Source organism: Myotis daubentonii, chromosome 12, assembly GCF_963259705.1.
Source record: "Myotis daubentonii chromosome 12, mMyoDau2.1, whole genome shotgun sequence".
Classification (NCBI taxonomy): domain Eukaryota; kingdom Metazoa; phylum Chordata; class Mammalia; order Chiroptera; family Vespertilionidae; genus Myotis; species Myotis daubentonii.
In genome coordinates, this window is record NC_081851.1 from 47,254,908 (window position 1) to 47,274,883 (window position 19,976).

Below are 19,976 nucleotides of genomic sequence, written 5' to 3' on the forward strand. Positions count from 1 at the left end.
TTATGGATTGGATAGAGACTAAGAGAGAATGGGGTGGGATGGGAAAAGATGACTGCGGACTGCAAAGTGCGTGGCCTGAGCAAATGGAAGAATGGAGTTGTTTCTAATTAAAGTGTGGAAGGTTGCAGGTTGGGTGGGCAAAATCTAGGTTTCTGTTTGGAACATGATAAATTAATGAAACTTATTAGGTATTCAAGTGCAGACATCAAATAAGCAAATATGCATGCCTGGAGTTCTGAGGAGTGGACTGGGCTGACTTAGGTTTTAGAGTGGTGTATAAACCATGAATGACACCAGGTAATGTCATGTAGGAAGTGAGTATAGCTAGAGAATTGACGAGGGCTAAAAGACTGAGCCTGGGGATAACCCAACATTGAGAACCACTGGTCTGGAATGTGATTATGGGTGAGGTGGGGTGGAAAGCAAGATGCTATGGGAGAGAAGGTCAAGGAACTTAGAGGCTAGGGCAGTGGTCAGCAAACTGCGGCCCCTTGAGTGTGGCTCTTCCACAAAATACCACGTGCAGGCGCGCACGTACAGTACGATTGAAACTTCGTGGCCAAAGAGCCGCATGTGGCTCACGAGCCACGATTGGTTTGCCGACCACAGGGCTAGGGTATTAGAAGAATCACCCATGTGACTAATAAATTAGCAGAGATATTCAATCCATGCATAGGTTTTAGTCAGCCACCAGTTACAAGTCCAGTGCTATGTCTGATGTGAGGCCTCATACAGAAACAAGAAAGAAACAAAGAAATGAGGAAACATCTTCACTTTTGTGAGACTCACATTTTAAAATCATGTCTCTCCCATGGAAAGATACAGAACACTTATGGGCTTGTTTATTCCATTGCAAAGTATAGAATTCCGTTGTACTTTGTCCAGAGTAAAGAACACGTGTTTCTGGAAAGTGACACACAAATGAAGTAATTTTAAATGTCCAGGAGAGCTCATTAAACAAAATCTGAACTAATCATTTCATAAAGTGAGTATCACCCAATTTATAAATTTGGAATTTTATGCATTGTATATATATGTATAAATGTTGTATGGTGAAGTAAGGTAGGAGTGAAAGGTAATACTCAAAGTAACCCTCTTTGGTAGTACTATCAACATCCAGACACAAAAGCCTTTGATTCCAGCTTTGTTACAAATATTTTAGTCTACACATCCTTACTAGTAAACCCAGCTGTGCTGGTGCCTTCTAATTCAATGACCCTCAACTATCTTTGAGTCACTTACAATCTTTGAGAATCTAATAAAAATTATGGACTCTTTCACCATAAAGGGAAAAAAGTCCCCAAACACACCATATTATTCATATAACTACAGGGAGTTTAAGTACCCTATGAGGCCCATCCACTTTAAGTATTCTCAATCTAACTGAAAATCAAGCCCAAACAGAACCGCAGAATAAAAATGTTATTGTATCTTCCCTCTGCCCATACCACACACCACACTTTTTATAACAAGTAAATCTCTATAGTAAAACAAAAAAAAGTAAATAGTAAGATATATTTTCTAATTACAAGAGGTTTTATGAATATCTACTTGGTGATCAAAATCAAATTAACAAAAATGGAACTGGTATATATTTTTATGGATTTGGAGCACGGTGAAGCATCCAAGGAGGTATAAGGTTATGGTTTTGGACCTCAAGAGGTGTGGTTTTTTTTGTTATTTTTGTTTTGTTTTGTTTTTACTATGAAAGGAAATAGAAATTACACACACATGAAATTTATCTGAAAATGCATGGGTCTGAGTCAGGATTCCAGGAGGCAAAAGGAAAGCTGTCACAACATTGATAATAAGTTTTTTGTCAAAATATGAGCTCCAATAGTAAGAGCCACTGAGGCAATGGCCTTTCATGTCAGCACAGTGAAGAACAGCCCTTCTGAAACAAATCAGCCTGGAGTGGGGCCTTGTAGAAGGAGGCAAAACAAATGAAATCAACATGTAGAAAGAACGTCGCAGAGACAGCTGCGGCTGGCTACCTGTTGGCCTGAAATTTGACATGTTTGGCAGGTTCTCCATCAACATGCACCAGGCCTGTCATTAGAGAGTGAAATAGGCCAAACAATGTGCAAGATCTCAGCAGAGCAGATGAGCAGATTCAAATTAATGCAGCAGCTAAAGTACTGAAAGTCTCTCTCCAGGAAAGTTGTTTCCCTGGCTCCCAGTCGGTGCTCAGGGAATATTCAACCATCAGCCTTGTTCAAAACACCCACTGTTGTCATGTTCTCATTATTAATATATCTGTGAGCACTCTACAGTTTACAAAGGTGTTTCACAATCATGGCCTTGTTTCTCACTGTTAATAGCATTTGCACTGACCTTTCATTAAGCAACTTCCAGGAGATAAAAACAATGAAGAAAATGGATGTAATTATTTGCTCTATGTAAAATCTCATTTGATTAAGAGAAAAGTCATTAAGAAGTCACACAGATTGCTATTATTTGCACCAGAAGAGCAATGCAGCAACTGCCTTTGCCATTATTGTGCCTTGTGATACCCATGTAGGTCTTGATTCATGAGCCAAAGAGGAGAGGAAACATAATTTATCAATGGATAATTAAAAAGAAAAACATATTTTTCTGAATTTCATAAGTTGCTGAAACAAATGTGTTTTGCTCTTGTGTTTGTTTCTTTTACCAAATTCTTTAAATTAAATAATGCTGTCCAAATTGGAACTACTCAAGGTATATCATTAATAAGTTTTCTGGTTAACTTGGGTAGGGTAAATTGAAAATAATTTAATAAGTTTTTCATAATTTGTGATCTTGAAAGGTCTCTTGATCATTGGTGATCTGGGACAGCAGAAAGAAGACAAGGTCAATTTGAACTTGTACAACCCTAGCACTAAGTTGGAAAAGGTCAGTGCTGAAAAACAAATACACTTAATTAATGAGCTGGTAGGTTAGGATCCAGATCATTTGGCCTTTAAATTAAATTAAAACCTTGCCTTTTAATTATTTTAACTATCCATTTCACCTCCTAGACCTGGCCTCGCTAGCCTTAACAGTTTATTTTATGTCTTTAGAATATGCTTTTATGAAAAGAGATGAGAAGTTTGCTATATCTTGGAAATAAATAACGAAGATCTGACATATTGAACAAAGCTCTCTTTTCTGAATACTAAAAATGTTATGTAAACCCTGAGAAAAAATATAGACACCTACTAAGAAGGGCTCCTGGTGGCTAACAAAGCTCAAAAAAAGAAAAAGAAAAAGAAAGAAAAGAAAAGAAAATTAAAAATCAAAGTCCTAGCAGCCATTTCTGCACAGGGACCTCTCACACAAAAAGCCTCTGCACTGCTAAGCTGCCTGCCTGCCACCTGAGCCAGCCCTTAGAAGGAGCTCCTGGAGCTGCACAGCTCTGGCCAGAGTGACTCTATTCTGACCAATCAGGGACGAGGGGCGGGGACTTCTGTCTATATAAACCAGCTTTCCCTCGGGCTCCCAGCGCACCTTGCACTGAAAACTGAGGAATTCGGTTGCCTGCTGAGAAAAACGTACCTGCGTGAAGCAAAGCAGATAGGCGCAGACAGGGAAGAGTTGAGTGGACCTGAGTGGAGTGGAGCTGCCCAGTGGGAAAGGTGACTGGCTCCAGGGCCAGCTGGCGCAGGGCAGCCTCATGGCAGTGCTGGCGCACTACTGAGCTGCTCACCGCAGTGCTGTCTTCACAGCCATGCTGTGTTACCGTTGAATTGTTCGCACTAAATAAAGTCAACTTCTTCACCACACCCTAAATTGGGGATTCCTGTTGGCATTGAATGGGTGGCATCGACCATCAGTTGACAGTTATATTACTGAGAAATACTGCAACTTCATAGAGTAAGCATAATGGAGCCTGGGGTGATGAAGGGCATGCCCCAGTGAGAGCTTGGAAAACCCTGAGACTCCCGACTCCTCAAAGGCCAAAAGTACAGTTAAACTTGGTGTTCATTTTAAGGGAAGTTAGTTTGGCTCTGAGTATTAAACAAATTAACGTTTTATAAATGATATATGAATATGTACATGAATATTTGGTTAAACAAAGCATTTCATTTTGTAATCATTCCAGATAACAGAGTTCACTATAATTTGTATTCAGAATTTTAATCATTAACAATAAACCCTCCTCTCTGCAACTATCTACCACATCGTAGGTGAAAAAAATGACTAAATTTCCCTTTTGCCATGAAAAACTGCATGCACTAGGCTGGTAGTAAAAGATTTAGGAAGAATATCCAAATAAATCCAGAACCAAAAGAAAAAAAAAAGGCAAGGTATTAAATTTCACCCAGGAGTGATTAAAATCTCCAAACTAATTACATGTAAAGTTTTGCTGACTGGATTGAGCCAGAAGTGAAATAAAGCAAGCAAAAGTATTTTTGTTTTGTTTTTATTTAAATATATAGTAAAAAAAAATCATGGTTAATCATAAGCTCCACTGCACCAAGAAAAAAATAACAAGACTTAAAATTGTTATAATAAGGCAGTGGTTAAGAATACAACTACATTGTGCTAATTACCATAGTTCTACCATTAGCAAATGTAAATTACTACACTTATTAAAGGGACAAAAATGACTGTGCTTAGAAGATACAGATAAGTTATAGTAAGGTTTATAGGCTGAGAGTAAAATTATGCCTCTTTTGCAATAAAAATAATGGTTTAAATAGAAAATAATAAATAATATGAGTGAACATGCAAGTGTATAATAATCAGTTTAACTTTTATAGAGGGCAGGACCTCAGTTTTATTATCAATGTGTATCATAGTCATGTCAGCTCTGTAAAACTGTAACCATCTTTAGTTAAAGCAAATGCTTGGTGTGTCACTATGGCTTTAATTCCTACAAGGGAACATTCATTTTATTTTCCTTTTGCACCTATGAAGAAAGAATCAAACTAATTTTTAACACCCTTTCATCCAATTGTTACTTTAAGGTCACACACTCACCCCCTCATGCCCAAGTCAAAGATTGGGAAATATTATTAAATATTATTGACATCTTCTTCACACCATGAATCAATTGCTAAGACCTGTGAATTCAATTTCCTAAATGTTTTTCAATCCGTTCCCTTCTCTCCATCTCTACTACTAATAGCCCAGTCCAAGTTACCCTAATTTCTCACCTCAACTCTGCCATCAGGCTTTTGCCTGGTCTTTCTTGTCGTACCCTCTCAGAGAACTCAATATAACCAAATTACTGGACACCCCACGTACTGGGGGTAAAGGATGACCCATAGCTTTGGTGCTAGGAACCAAGAATGTCTCTATTGAAGAATAAGCCTGGGTAAGAAGCAGCAGGAATTAAACCATCCTTTTTAAAGGACCTCAACCTTGCTTACCCTAAACAAAATGAGCATCAGGAAATCAGAGTTACAAATAGCTGCTGGACATGGTTCACACGGTCTTACGTAACTTTCTAAGAAAACAATTGTCTTGAAGATACTTTCTAAACTATAAAGTCCTATGCTATCCAAATATAAATTATTGCTGGAATATGTGTGTATATGTGCATAAAGAAGTTAATTTGAAGATGTATTTAGATATAATTTTAAATATTTATATTTCCCCAAATGTGCTGTGATTTTCTCAAGGATAGAGATTGTGTCTTCTTTTAGTGAAGTAAAAATTATCTTTGCTTTTAAAAGCTGGAACAAATAATATCTTCTTTTCTATGTCTTATCCAGTAAATGGGCACACAATGGTTTCCTACTAATGCTTCACAAATGAAGAGTTCAATGGTCTTTAGTAACCAAGGAGCAAAAAGGTATGCATAGTGACAGGCTCTGGAAGGAATCACTAGTAAGCAAATTACACATAGCCTCTCCCAGGAAGGCTTGTGTATCACTACACACGTACATTCAATACACTCACGTGAGCCTTTCTGGAAAGGGGCTTATCTCTGTATTTTCCCTAAGAAGGAACCAGTTAAGTACAAGTCTTTTCTTGCTAATCAGGATTCAAATGTGTACAGATTTAGCAAGAGAAAAATAAAGAAATTACCTAGTCACTTATTTCAGAATGAATTCTTAAATTTATTGCTTTCAAAATCCAAAATTGAAAATGAAAGTAAGTTTTCTTGTCTACAAAAAAAATGTTTAGTATGTTAATATAAACTCAGGAAAAAAACATAACAGGGAAAGAAAACTATAAACAATACAAAACACTAATAAAATTGCATGATACTGGCATAGGAATAGTCAGAGAGATTAGGAAACACACTAGAGAAACCAGAAAAAAAGTCAATAGCAGAAATTTAATATACAGAAGGATGTGATTTCAATCAAGTAAAGAAAAGATAATTTATTTAAAAATAACAATGATGACAGTGGCTATCCCTCTGAGAGAAAATAAATCATATACTACAATTCCAGTTTGCTTAATAATTTAAATATAAACTTAAACCAATAAAAATAAAAAATATTAGAACAAACTTTAGGACACTGAATTGCCAACCCAGAGATTAAAGAAAAGATAGACATATATGAATGTGTAAAAATTACAATCTTTTGTATGACAATTCTATAAACAAAACCTATTGGCAGATAATATACTAAGGAAGACTTTACAAACCATTTGACATACAAATTTTAAAATCTAGAATCCACAAATAGCTTTTCAAATTGATAACAAAAAGAGATACCACCCATGCTGATACACCTTGAAAATTTCATGCTAAATGAAAGAAGTCAGACACAAAAGGTCACATATTGTAGGATTCCATTTACATGAAATATCCAGAATAGGTAATGCACAGTGACAGAAAGCAGATTAGTAGTTGCTAGAGGCTAAGGGAAGGGAGAAATGGGGAGTAACTGCTTCATAGGTATGGGCTTTCTTTTGGGGTGATGGCAATGCTTTGAAACTAGAAAGAGTTATAGTTGCACAACACTGTGAATGTGCTAACTGCCACTGAACTGTTCATTTTAAAATGGTTACTTATATGTTATGGAAATTTCACCTCAATTAAAAAAAAAGATATACCACCCAACAGATGTACAAAGCAAGCATCTGAATAGACATTTCACAAAGAGGACATCCCAATGCCCAATAAACTTATGTATAGATGTTCAACCTCCCTAGCATACAGGAAAAGAAAAAGTAAATCCCATGATATACTTAATGTCCATCCGATTAGGAAAAAATAAGCAAAGAAGTAGCACCAACTTTTGGTGAGGATTCAGGCATTGAACAACTGGAACCGCAGAATCGGCTTTAAATGGTCCTGTCCTGTTTTACATGATACTGAGGTGCTTCTCAGAAACAACAGACCAAAACCACTGGTCAACAGCAGAAACATGTGCAGAGGAGAGAACTCCAACCTTCAGCTGTACCTGGAACCAATGTCTCACCTACCCCACCCTTGCCCCCCCCCTTCCCCCCCCCCCCCCACTCCGCCCAACTCCACAGAACCAAAGGACCTGGAAGTAACTGGGACTAGAACACCAGAACCTTTCAGAGGCGCAGGGTGCATTGTCCAGGAAGATCCAGTGCCCGTGCCCCTCACCATAAATGGCCAACCTCCACCTAAACTTGACCCGCCAGTACTTCTGCATATCTGTCCCCCATGTACGCTTAAAATCCCAACCAAATCCTGGGTGGGGGAGTTTGCACTTTGAGCCATAGCTTTCCTGTTCTGCTTGCTTAGCACTCTACAAATAAAGTGACTAATTTCTCCAGTGCAATTCTTGGTGCTTAGTGTTTGGCTCTGATAGTTCCGTTCAGTAACCCAACTAGCTGCTGGAAATGTTAATTGTTATAGAACTTCCGGAAAGGAATCCAGTTAGAGCTATAAAAATTAAAATTGTATATACTCTAGTCCCAGTAATCCTATTCCTGGGAATCAATCTAAAACATAATCATCAGTAAGTAACAAGTGGTTTACTGAAACACAGAGAACTGAAAACAAAGGAAATTATTTCAATAGGGAAATGACTGAAGATCAATTGAATTGGAGGAATATTTTCCCTGATGTCACATAACAACTAGAGAAATATATACAGTGTGATTTGATTTTTATAAAGCAAAGGAAGTATATATGTTTACATAATTATATGAACATGGAGAAAGTCATGGTGTATATACACAGGTTATTGCTGTTATCATCATGATTAGCTAGTTTATTGATATTAATAATAGAAAGAGAGCAGAGGGGAGGCCAGACATTATAAGCATGGTCACCTGGGCAGCTTCACACTCCCTAGGAAACCACCATTCCCTGCAGATCACTAGGGGAAGGGATCAAACAAAGGAGGAGATGGGCATGGACAGTGAAAGTGAGGTGACAGAGAAGGTGTTTGCTTGTCATTGTAACCTGGGAAAAAATCATTGGCTAGGGGCGGGTATTGGTTCACAACCAATGTCTTACCTACCCACAAGCCTATGAAAATTTGTGAAGCTGGTTATTTTGAATAAACTTCTGGCTCCTCCCCACACTCCCATAATCCCAGATGAACAAAGAAGCCTTCCTTTCTTGTGTTCCCTTGCTCCGGGACCCACACTCGCCCTATGCACTCGCCTCCATAGCCATGTGAACTTAGCAACCACATGGCCCACAGCTATGCAAGCCCCACAAGCAACGAAATTCAGCTGGGAATACAAGCTAAGATAGCAGGATGCTGGACTGGACTGCACTTTAATGTGGAACAGAAATTCTGGGCAGTGGCCTTAAACCTGATCCTGCTGGAGACAATAATGAACTTCTTCCAAGGTGAGCTGGACAGAGATGGGACCTTGGAGGGAAATCCCCTTACTGCTACATCATCAATAAAGCTTTCCACAAAACCCATGCTCCTGTGGGGGCCTCATGAAATGCTTTTCCCTGCGGCAACCCGAGAACTCCACTTCCACCCATAGCATTACTATTAGTGATTCAGTAGGGAAATGGAAGATACAAATGGCCTGAGGAGGAGAAAGGGGAGAGGGAAATGGATAGAAGAAAAGAAAACAAAGCTGTTTGGTTATTTCTAGCCCCACATTAAACGTAAACATTCAATAATAGAGGCCCTGAAGCAAGGAGACAAGTCCAGTGTGAGACACCTGGAAAGACTCCTTATAGTTTATCAAAATTGTCCTTTGGTCACAGTGATTAAGGAGTTAGGGCTTTGACCTCTTTTAGGAGGACGACTGAGATTGGTATTAGAAGCCACATCTCCTCTGCTTAAATAAGCAACTCCTCCCTTACTTACCCTTTGACAGTTATTTAAATTATTTAATCTAAAGTTTCTTCATCTATACATCTATACAATGTTGTAAGAATTATGTGAGACAATGCATATTAAAGTCTTATCACAATGCCTGACACTTAGTGAGCTCATAGCTGCTAGGTATGCTGTCAGCAGTCTTCAGTTGTTAGCCCTTCCAGGGATCGCCCTACTTCCAGCAGTGGCCTTACTCAAGTTCAACCCCTTTTTGGAGCAGTCCAAAATGGGGAGTGGCTCACTTGGTTTTAGTGTCATCCCGGGCACCAAAAGGTTTCGGGTTCAATTTCTGGTCAGGGCACATACCCAGGTTGTGGGTTCAATCCCTGGTTGGGGTACCTATGGAAGGCACCCGATGCTGTTTCTCTCTCTCTTTCTCTCTTTCTTTCTCTCTCTCCCTCCCTTCCTTTCTCTCTAAAACTCAATAAAAACATATCCTCAGGTGAAGATTTAAAAAAATTACTTTGTCTCCTAAAACTTGCTTATCTAGAAATGGTCATATGCTCATCGTTAGAAGACCTGTTACCATTGTAAGTACCTTAAAGTCCAAAATAAAGATTTTTATAACAATCATATTTTATATTTACATGATTGGAGTCTATTTACTGTAATTGGACACGCATATGAAAGACTCAATGACACTTAGCTTAGAGTAGGGGCCACTTACCTGTCTTCTTCATATAGGATACAGCAGCACTCATCTCTAATCATGTGGTCCTCAATGGAAAGTCCTAGTCATCATTTTGGAACATGAGGGGACATTTTTTGGTAGTTGCAATGATGGAGAGGGTCCTTTGGCACTTAGTGGGTGGAGACCAGGGATGCTAAATATGTTGCAATAACTGAGTCAATCCAATGCATAACAAAATACTAACCTACACCCTGAATAATTTTCTATTGTTTGCAATCTATTCACATAGTTGGAAAACCAATTTGAGCTAAAGGAATAACTCCATTTTTCACATAAACACAAAGAATTTCTACCACACATTTAACATACACTGAATTTTCTGGGAATGCCACTGCTATGAAATCAAGGCAAGATTATATACTGCTTTGCTCATAACTTTACCAAGAATCATTCATTCTTTAGTGATGCACTTCGCTAATGACAAAGCCACTCCTGGTCTGAGTAGCCCACCAACAATGGTCAGTCATGGCGATCACAAACATGGGTCATTATGGACACCTCAGCCAGCTTTGCTCCATCTTCTGGTACAGTCCTGCTAAGTCTTCACATCCTGAGATATGTATTCATTTATGTAAATCATGCTCCTTTCCTCCTCCTTTACATTATAGTTCGGGGATTATGCTGATTATTTTTTAAAGTATGTGTGTAGTAAGTTATATTAAATGTAAATTTTATCTCAGGATAATAAGAGGAGTACAAAACATTTACATTAAAAATATTTATTGGCTCTGATACGGTTGAGAAACATCCATGCAGAATATTTTGCCAGTTGTTAAAGAAGTCCATTTATATCTTTTCTCTTTTTTCGACATACAAAAAAGCTGTACATATTCAATATGTACAACTTGGATGAGTTTTGAGATCAGTATTCACCATTGAAACCATTGCCACACTCTATGCCATAAACATATCCATGACCTCCCAACGTTTCCTATGACCCTCTTTAAGTTTTGTGTTTTTGTTTTTAGTTATAAGAGCACTTAACAAAAGATCTACCCTCTTAGTATCAATTTAATAAAGCTTTTAAAGCAGAGAAAATATCAGGCTGTAATCACAAAATACTGGCCTTTAAATTTTAAACCCATGACCACTGTTCATATTTTAATCCACAGTAATTAAAACATTGCAATAAACTGCTCACGTAAAACTGAAATAAAAGCATCTACAAATTACAAAATGGGCTTTTTTTGTCGTCTTTCTCTTTTATCCACTATATGCTAACAGAGGCAAAAAGGCACCCCACTATAGAGTCAATGTTTCATTTATTGAGTCTTTTAAATCAGAAATCTATAAAATATAATATGGCTTTAAAAAGACAGTAATAACATCAACCTTATGCTGTGCCACCAGACTAATGACTTTTATCTCACGTTATTAGATAAGACAAAGTTACAAAGTAAACACAGACACCAAGCCACTGAATATGTGAAAAAATATGCATCCCAAAGATCTCCCTACCATATTACGATACTTATGCTGCTAATAAAAAAAAAAATAATAATGTATCATTAAAAGTTGCAAGCTCGCTCTTATTGTGGCATACAAAGGCCTTTGTTGTAAAATAAAACATTTCTTTCTACTTTCTAAATTTCAGTAAATATACATATAAGCATCATTTAAATGTAATTTTAAGCAATAGTTATAATGCTTCTTACTTATTATTTCTAAAAATTCAAAGTATTTTTTTTAAAGCCAAGGAAGGTTGACGTATTTACAGCTATTTTTATAAATAAGGCTAAGAGGCTGTCCTGGCTATTAAATAGGTAAATGAATGAGTGAATGAATGAATAAAACAAAACAACAACAACAAAAACCCACCAAGAGAGACTGAGAGAGCATGCAGGCCCTGTACACTCAACTCAGCCAACTTGTTCTCATGACAGCTTCTGAAAATTCAGAAACACTATGCCGGAAAAATATTAGCATTTTGGTTTGAATTCAAAAAGAATTTAATGGGAGATGAAAAAAGGCTATTTAAAAAGCGATGATGGTAGGAAAAGAATAGTTCCCCTTACCTGAAAAGCTTTCTATTAAAAAAAAAATGCTTTTAACCTCAGAATAGCCCATGGCGGCAATACTGTCCAAAAATGTATATCTGTTCATTCCATATTACGTTCACTCTTGAAGAACAGGGGTTTGAGTGGCGTGGGTCCACCTCGAGGGTTGTCGTCCATAATAAACACGTTGCCCTCAGTCAGCCCTTCCTGTCATATCAGGGATTCAAACAACCGCAGATCCAAGACTAGTTTCGCATTCCCGACCATGGATTCCTGACCGCGGATCCCAAACCTCGGATTCTCAGCCATAGTTTCCAAACGCGGGGAGAAAATACTCTTTTCCATCCCCTTTGCTTGAATCCGTGGATGCGAAGGGCCAGAAGGGCCGGCTGTAGAGCGGAAAGCTACAGGCGGAGTTCCAACTGTGCAGGGAGGACAGCCCCAACCTCTGCGTTGTACAAGAGCCAACTGTATTTCCACCTGTTCTTCCCTTTCTGCCCAAGAAGGCACTCACGTGTGTACAGAGAACTGTCTCTTGAAGACAACCTTTTACTCCTGATGGCCTATTATTCTCCCCAAAGCAGAATTATTTCTGATGCTGCTTAAAAGCATTTTACTCTTATCTTGACATTGATCATAGACTTTTAATAAATCACAGAAAAAAACACTGTATTTGCTCTTACAATACTATTGCACCTGTAGTAGGAGTATTCAAACACAACCATTCTTGGTATCACCATCTCCAAACCCTCCTCCCTACACACACACACACACACACACACACCTTCTCGATCTTCACTGAGAGCGGAGAAAACTTACATATTAACCAAGCATCAATATATGGTTTTCATTAAATCATGTGATTCCTATTCTCTTTAAGGAAGAATAGATCCGCCATTTACCCAGCAATCAGCGACAAAGACAGCTGCTTTATACATTTTATCAAGTGTATAAGCTCTCCCTGCTTTTGGTAGTTCTTAATGTTCCTTAAAAGGGGGCAAGGGGATGATTAAAGCGAAAAGACAGTGCAAGGTGGTACTGTAGTCAACACTCATTCATTATTAAACACGTATATCTTGGACATCTACTAGGTGCCAGGAACTCTATTTATATTACTCTACCTCTTACTGCAGAGGCAAGCAAAACTAAACTTAGCCCCTACCCTCCTAGTCACTGGTCAAGTAATAAACAAATAAAGACATTATACAAACCATAATACACCGTGTCATGTCAGACCATAAAAGAGCAAGATGTGCCTTGGAGGAATCAGAACAGGCTTCTCAGAGGAAGTGAAAAGTAAGGTTAAGGAAGAGGTGACCAGGTGAATGGGGGAAGGATGATGGCGAGGTAGGGTTCTTTGCAGGAAACAAAACAAACACATTTTATTATTTTTAAATCTTTTTAAAAAATATATTTTCATTGATTTCAGAGAGGAAAGGAGAGGAAGAGAGAGACAGAAACATCAAGGATGAGAGAGAATCACTGACTGGATGCCTCCTGCATCTCCCAATCAAGCCCATAACCGGGGCATGTGCCCTGACCAGGAATCGAACCATGACCTCCTGGTTCATAGGTCAATGCTCAGCCCCTGAGCCACCCTGGCCGGGCAAAACATAAAAACACTTTAAATGGTCATATAGAAGAACAGAGAAAGAACTAGCTAAAGAACTGAAAGACTTCCAGTGTGGCTGGAGGGCAGCTTAAGTGGGGAGGCCGATACACTGGTGGTCAGATGCCACAAAGCCTTGTGTGGCTGGGAAAGGTCTTTATTTTTAGAATACCAGAAAGCCACTAAAGAGTTTGTTTACATGCAAATGATAAAAGACTTGTTTAAGAAGGGAGACAATTTATGAAATTAATTAGAAGGGCATTTAAAAATATTCTTTTAGGTAAATGCAAGTTCATCTTCGCTGGAAAATCTTTAACAATTATTTACATAATCAACACATTTCACACTTCAGTGTCAACAGCCATGATACCCTGGGGCTAAAGAGAGAAAAAAGAAAGGCAACTTTAAAAAATCTGAATATAAGTATCTAACAAATTAAATTAATGGAATTTAGGAGAATATACTAAATATACATATGTATTTTATATTAATACTACAACAAAAGAAATTATTTAGTTTAACAAAAAGTAATAATTCCACAGAAGAGAACAGACTTGGAAACTCAAGGCTTAAATCCTTGAAGTTTCCCTAAGTTTTCAGTGTTACCACTTTTACCTTTATCTCGACCAGAATCGTTTATAGGCTCAGAAAGAAATAGAGTTGTTTGTTGGATGAATTAATGAAGTTTCTCAATTGTTTAATATAAAATAAATCAATCTAGGTAACTTAAAAATATTGTGCCCTGTTCATAATAGCTGTCATTAATAAGTAGGAGGAGAAACGCAATGCACAAATGTTTGCCTTTTCTTTGCCTCTAAGCATATTGGGAATCCACATTTAAGAAGGGAAAGGGAGAAGCACAGTTTCATTCCACTATTGATCTATCAGACAAGAACTTAATCAATCTTCTTTATAAGCTATTAAAGCTGAGCTCAAGAAATGAACTCACCTGACGCATTCAACATTGATTGCCTCTTTCTAAGAACGGAATATGTCAGTCTTATCTACTAGTACAGCTGCGATTCAGTTTTTAAGGGACACGATTTTTTCCTTCATTAGTTTCCCCAAAATGCTCCAATTAAGAAAAAGCATTTTTGGTGGCGATCCACTGTAAATGACTCAAACAAAATGAAGACCATAACCCTCCATTTCAGTCACAGCCTCCAGAGAAAAATGAGAGACTGAAAGCATATGTTCATCAAAGGAAATTCAGTACTAGTCCCAAGATCCTGCTCTAGCGTGAATTCTGAGGAATGTTCTGGCAGCATAAATGAAGATTGAGACCTTAAGCTCAGATAAATCTTGGAAATTCACAGAGAAACTCAAGGCAGCTGTAAATCTGTCTTTACTGCATATACATTTCAGCCAGGGGCTTCTCTATGTAGTATTAGGTTATGTGACAACCCATTCAGCATCTAACCGCCTCATAAATATAGGCAGAGAGGTCGTTTTATATTTACAGGGCGCTCCCCAAGTGCTAGATGCTATACGCCGGGGGAGGCGGGCGGGGGAAGGCCCTACTTTCTCTGTTTATTAGGAAAGGTTAATAGCACAGATCCTCAATGACCAAGGAGACTTCCCTTTGGCTCAGCTTTCTGGTTTCCATTTCCTCTTTCTAGGCCCCTTAACAGTCAAAAATTAAATACTGGGAGAAGCAGCAATAAAAAGTCTCCACAGTGTTCCAGGGCGCTGAGTGTGTTCGCCCACTTCAACATAGAAACACTGCTGACTCCCTCTTATAATATGAAGAACATTTCCTCTGGATTTGTTGTTAAGTTGGTTTTCCTAGGGTAGATAGGAGGAGAGAAAATACCTAATCGCCCTCGCCCAGCCCTTGTACCCCCCAGTGTCTCCTTTATGTGCCATATTCCTTGCAAATATAACCCAGCTCCATCATAGGCTGCTGGGTTTTGTGACCAGGGCTGATGCTTCTCAGGCTCCCCAGTCACACTCACCTGAATCCCTTTCTCAGCATTCCTGAAGAATTCAGCCACAGGCAGATTATGGCAAAGGATAGAGAGCAGCAAAGCGCCCAGGGCAACATCCCCTATGAGAACATCTCCTGCACCCAAGCTACAGCTCCATTCTCTCATTCTCTTCCGGAAGCTTCTCTAGAGCAGATTCAGCCGCATATCCTAACAAAACAACCAACCTCCCTGCTATGAAAGATGCCATTATATGTGTGAATTTCCTTAGAAATCCTAGGAGTTAATGGCCTCAATATTTCACAACACCTAATACATTCAGGAAGATGGGATGCAGTATGGGGCCTAATGTTTATTTATTGCAAAAGTCAAGAATAGCTGGGAGTCCATTAAGAGGATGTGCAGCAGATTATATTAATTTGTAATTAATTTTCAGTGGTATTTATGAGAGAACCCTTTAATCAGCATAATTCATGCTTTGAAAATTATAATATTAACTAATATTAATTAAATAATAATTTATAAATTTCAATAGTTTTAATTATCTTTTGATTAAATTACCTGTTACTCAATTCCACCCTGCTTTGGATATTAATTAGCTAACTTAAACATGATCGACTGGAACTACTCCCCCGTGGATGAAGGCACATTGTCTAAACAGGTCAACACTGAGATACTTAAGTGTGACAATTTAGATTGCATGATTAGTGAAATTAATTGTTTAAGGCACTGCCTTTTTCACTCTCCATTTGCCAGTGGGTAAGGTCTTTAAAATCCGCCCTGGGTTTCCCTAGGCCCAAATTCTGAGACATTACACATTCTGTTATTTCCCTTCTCTACCCCACCGCCCCCACCTTCCTTCTCTATCCTGTTACAGAACAATCTAGTCTTCTGAGACCTAAATTAGTGTCAGCCTATTAATCAGCCAACAAAATATGTCAGAGGAAAATGAAGTTGCAACCCCACCTCCCTCTACAGGCAGATCCTTCGCCCCTCTCTCAGTGCGCGGTCTCTGCCGTGGAGCTGGGAGCTCAGGGCCACAGCCCAATTTAGGTCTCCACTGTGCGGTGACAATCAGCCCAGACCTCATTTTTAAAAATGTTAATATTTAATTTAGAGCCACCTACCCTAAAGTTCTCAAAGAAAAATGGATCGTGGACTCCACATGTCACCCCTTCTCATTGGCTAAAGCTGTACCCTCCCTACCCCCAACCCCATCCCCAGCATCCCACTTCAGGAGGTAAGATCTTTTTAAATGGGTCTCTTGAAGCCAGTTATCAAAATGACAGTATATATCAATTATGAACACCTTCAAGAAAGGCAGAAGGATATATGCTAAACAAATAAAGTAAGAGAGGGATGTTATTTTTGTCATGTGAAACATGAATACCAGTTTCCAGAAGCTCCAACTGGCCATCTTCTCTCAGAAAACACCACAGGATTACTGAAGCTCCACACCAGCAAAAAGGACATTACTTGTTCACAGACCATTCTATTGGATGTGGGACAAAATCCTCACCAAGACGGTGCTACAGATAGTTTTTACAAAGGAAGGTGTAACCGTTTAGGTTATTCATATTATAACATATATTCCACTCTAATTTCACCTCAGAACTCCCCATTTATATTTACAGTGATTAATGAGGATCTATTATATTTCAGAGCCCTTTGCCTTCTCCCGGACATTATCTGATATGCCTTGCACTGGAGCTGAAAATAGTGTATCACATGAATGTGAGAAGCAACAACAGCAGTACAGAAAGTAAAAGAAACATGTCCTGAAATTTCACAAATAAAAAGAAACAAACACAACAATACAGAAATTTGTAATGTCCAAGGAAGAAAGAAGGGAAGCCATTGTCTTAAATGAGATCACCAGAGGCCCAGTGCACAAAATTTGTGCACTTGAGGGGGGTCCCTCAGTCCAGCTTGTGCCCTCTTGCAGTCCGGGAGCCCTCGGGGGATGGGAGGGTGCAGGGAGCGGGCCTAAGCTGGCAGTTGGATATCCTTAGCACTGCCACAGAGGTAGGAAAGGCTCCCGCCACTGCCACTGGGCTCACCAGCCGTGAGTCTGGCTTCTTACTGAGTGGCGCTCCCCCTATGGGAGCACACTGACCACCAGGAGGCAACTCTTGCATTGAGCATCTGCCCCCTGGTGGTCAATGTGCATCATAGCAAGCGGTTGTTATGCAGTTCGGTCGATTTGCATATTAGCCTTTTATTATATAGGATATTCAGGGACAGTCAGACATATTGGGGCACCAGGCAGTTAATCAATCAACCAATGAACCAATAATTAACATTATTTTAGATAACAATGATGCTCAACTAATGTATAGTTAGAGTTAGACCTGCTTGAGATCCATGGTCAGATAGGGCTTTTCTAAAGAGCTGATATCTGAGAGGAGACCTGGAGAAGATGAAGGCACAAACCACATGTCTTTGGGATCAGAGCCTTGCAGATGGAGATAACTGCAAGAGCAAAGGCCCTGAGGAGAGAGCAAGAGAGCTTGCTTGTCTGTACAGCTGCAAGGGGGCCAGTGTGGCTGGAACACCCTAGAGCCAGAAAATGCAGGGACTCAGGTCATGATGAGAACTTAGCATTTTGTTCTAACTGTGATGAAGCAGAAGAGTGACATATAATTCAGATTTTTAAACAATTACTATTTTGTGAAAAGCAGACTATCAGAGGCCAGAGTGAAAGCTGTCAGAGGCTAGTAGACTATCAGAGTCCAGGTTGCCAAAGGAGACCTGTTAGGAACTCCTGCTGTGCAGTCTAGGGGAGAGGGGTGGCGACTTGGAGATAACGTGATAATAAATTGGATTCAGGACACACGTTGAAGGTAAAGCCAACAGAATTTGCTTATGTATTAGATGTGGGATATAAAATAAATGATCTGAATCATGCAAGAAAAAAAATAACCAAAACAATATCATGTTGATATTATAAATATTTTAGCCAAAATGAAAATCTTGGAGAGAATACAAAATAAAGGCTTTTTGATAACTAAAAAATATAATTTTTGTCACTGGTGAGAGAATAGTGAATGGGTTCTAAAAATCATGTATTCATAATCTGAGCACTACGTAGACATTAACTTTATGGTTCTGCAGGATATACCACTATTTATTTAACTTTAGTTTCCTCTTCTGAGCGCTCTCCCTAATAATAGATGCTACTTGATGCATTGGAATGGAGTTCATAATGGAAAAAGAAAATTAAAACAATAGTTCCCAAACCTCATTTTACTACTTCTTTTAAACTTCAGCAACCATCAGCTGCTTGCCAGAATTGCTGACAATGTGACAACATTGATGATTTAAATTTGCACTCATCTTACTTTCTCTGCTCATATTCTAAAGAAGGGGCTATATGTTGTGACCTGGCCCAAAATTAAGCATCTAAACAAAGAAGAAAGAGGTGATGTTGGCACATATTCATGTAATAAAATTATTCTTAGAATTATCTAAAATCAAACTTTTAGCTATTATGCTGAAGTTTTATCACATGATTTTTAGAAATTTTAAAATAAATTGTGACATATACTAATAATATTATGTAAATTTGGTCCTTTCCGTTTACTGACATTTTTATTTGATTGAGGTAAAGATTATATGTAATATTATTACACACAGTCTGACTTACCAAATGTTATTAGAGAGATAAGAAAAAAAATGATCCTAAAAACTGAGCTAGAAATATTGAATTTGAAAGTGTCCCTTATTTTCATGCATATTCCTGTATCCATATCCTAACATATTTCTAATTTTCCCACACTATCTAATTATTTGATGTGAGATATACAGATCTCTCTCCTTTTTGGCTTTTATCTAAGGTTTTATATAGCTGGTAATACTATGTCAACAAAATTGGTGATCATACCTTGACTTGTAAAATAAAACCCATTTTAAGAGTATCATAAATCTAACAGAGCATATCTTGTGCTCTGATTGGTAGAAAATTGGATATTAAACACCAGAGAAAACTGATCTTCTAATCTAGTACTTGAATATGTACAAAAAGAAAAGGAGAGAAAAAAATCATTACTTGGAATAGATAGTTTAACTGATCATGATCAATTTGAAGTGCTTATTGCTTAAGTAAATGACCTTTGGGGTGATTTCATTAGCTCCACATACTGCAAAAGGTTATATCTAAATTCAATTTTATGATTGAGTCTAGGCATATAAAAATCTCAAAATAGTATAAATGGGTGTTTAAAAAAACACAGATTCTGACACAAAGAATGGACTGTAAAAATCCTGCTTGGCGCTGCTGCTCTAATTATTGGCTTTAAGTGTGAGTAAATATTTGAGAGAGGAATGGAGGAATGGCAATGTCCTGATATCATCATCACCTGATGTTTGTGGTTAGGGAATGACTTTAAAACTAACCACCAGTCTCACCTTTTTAGTTGTAAATTACTTTTTACTGTAAATAACATTTAGTCCCCCCTAGACCTATTTTATTTGTTTGATAAAGTCTCTTTACCTTTATAGAGTTGCAATACCCTCTAATGATTTGGTATAGGTTCTACCTTCCTTTTCCTCTTAAAAGTG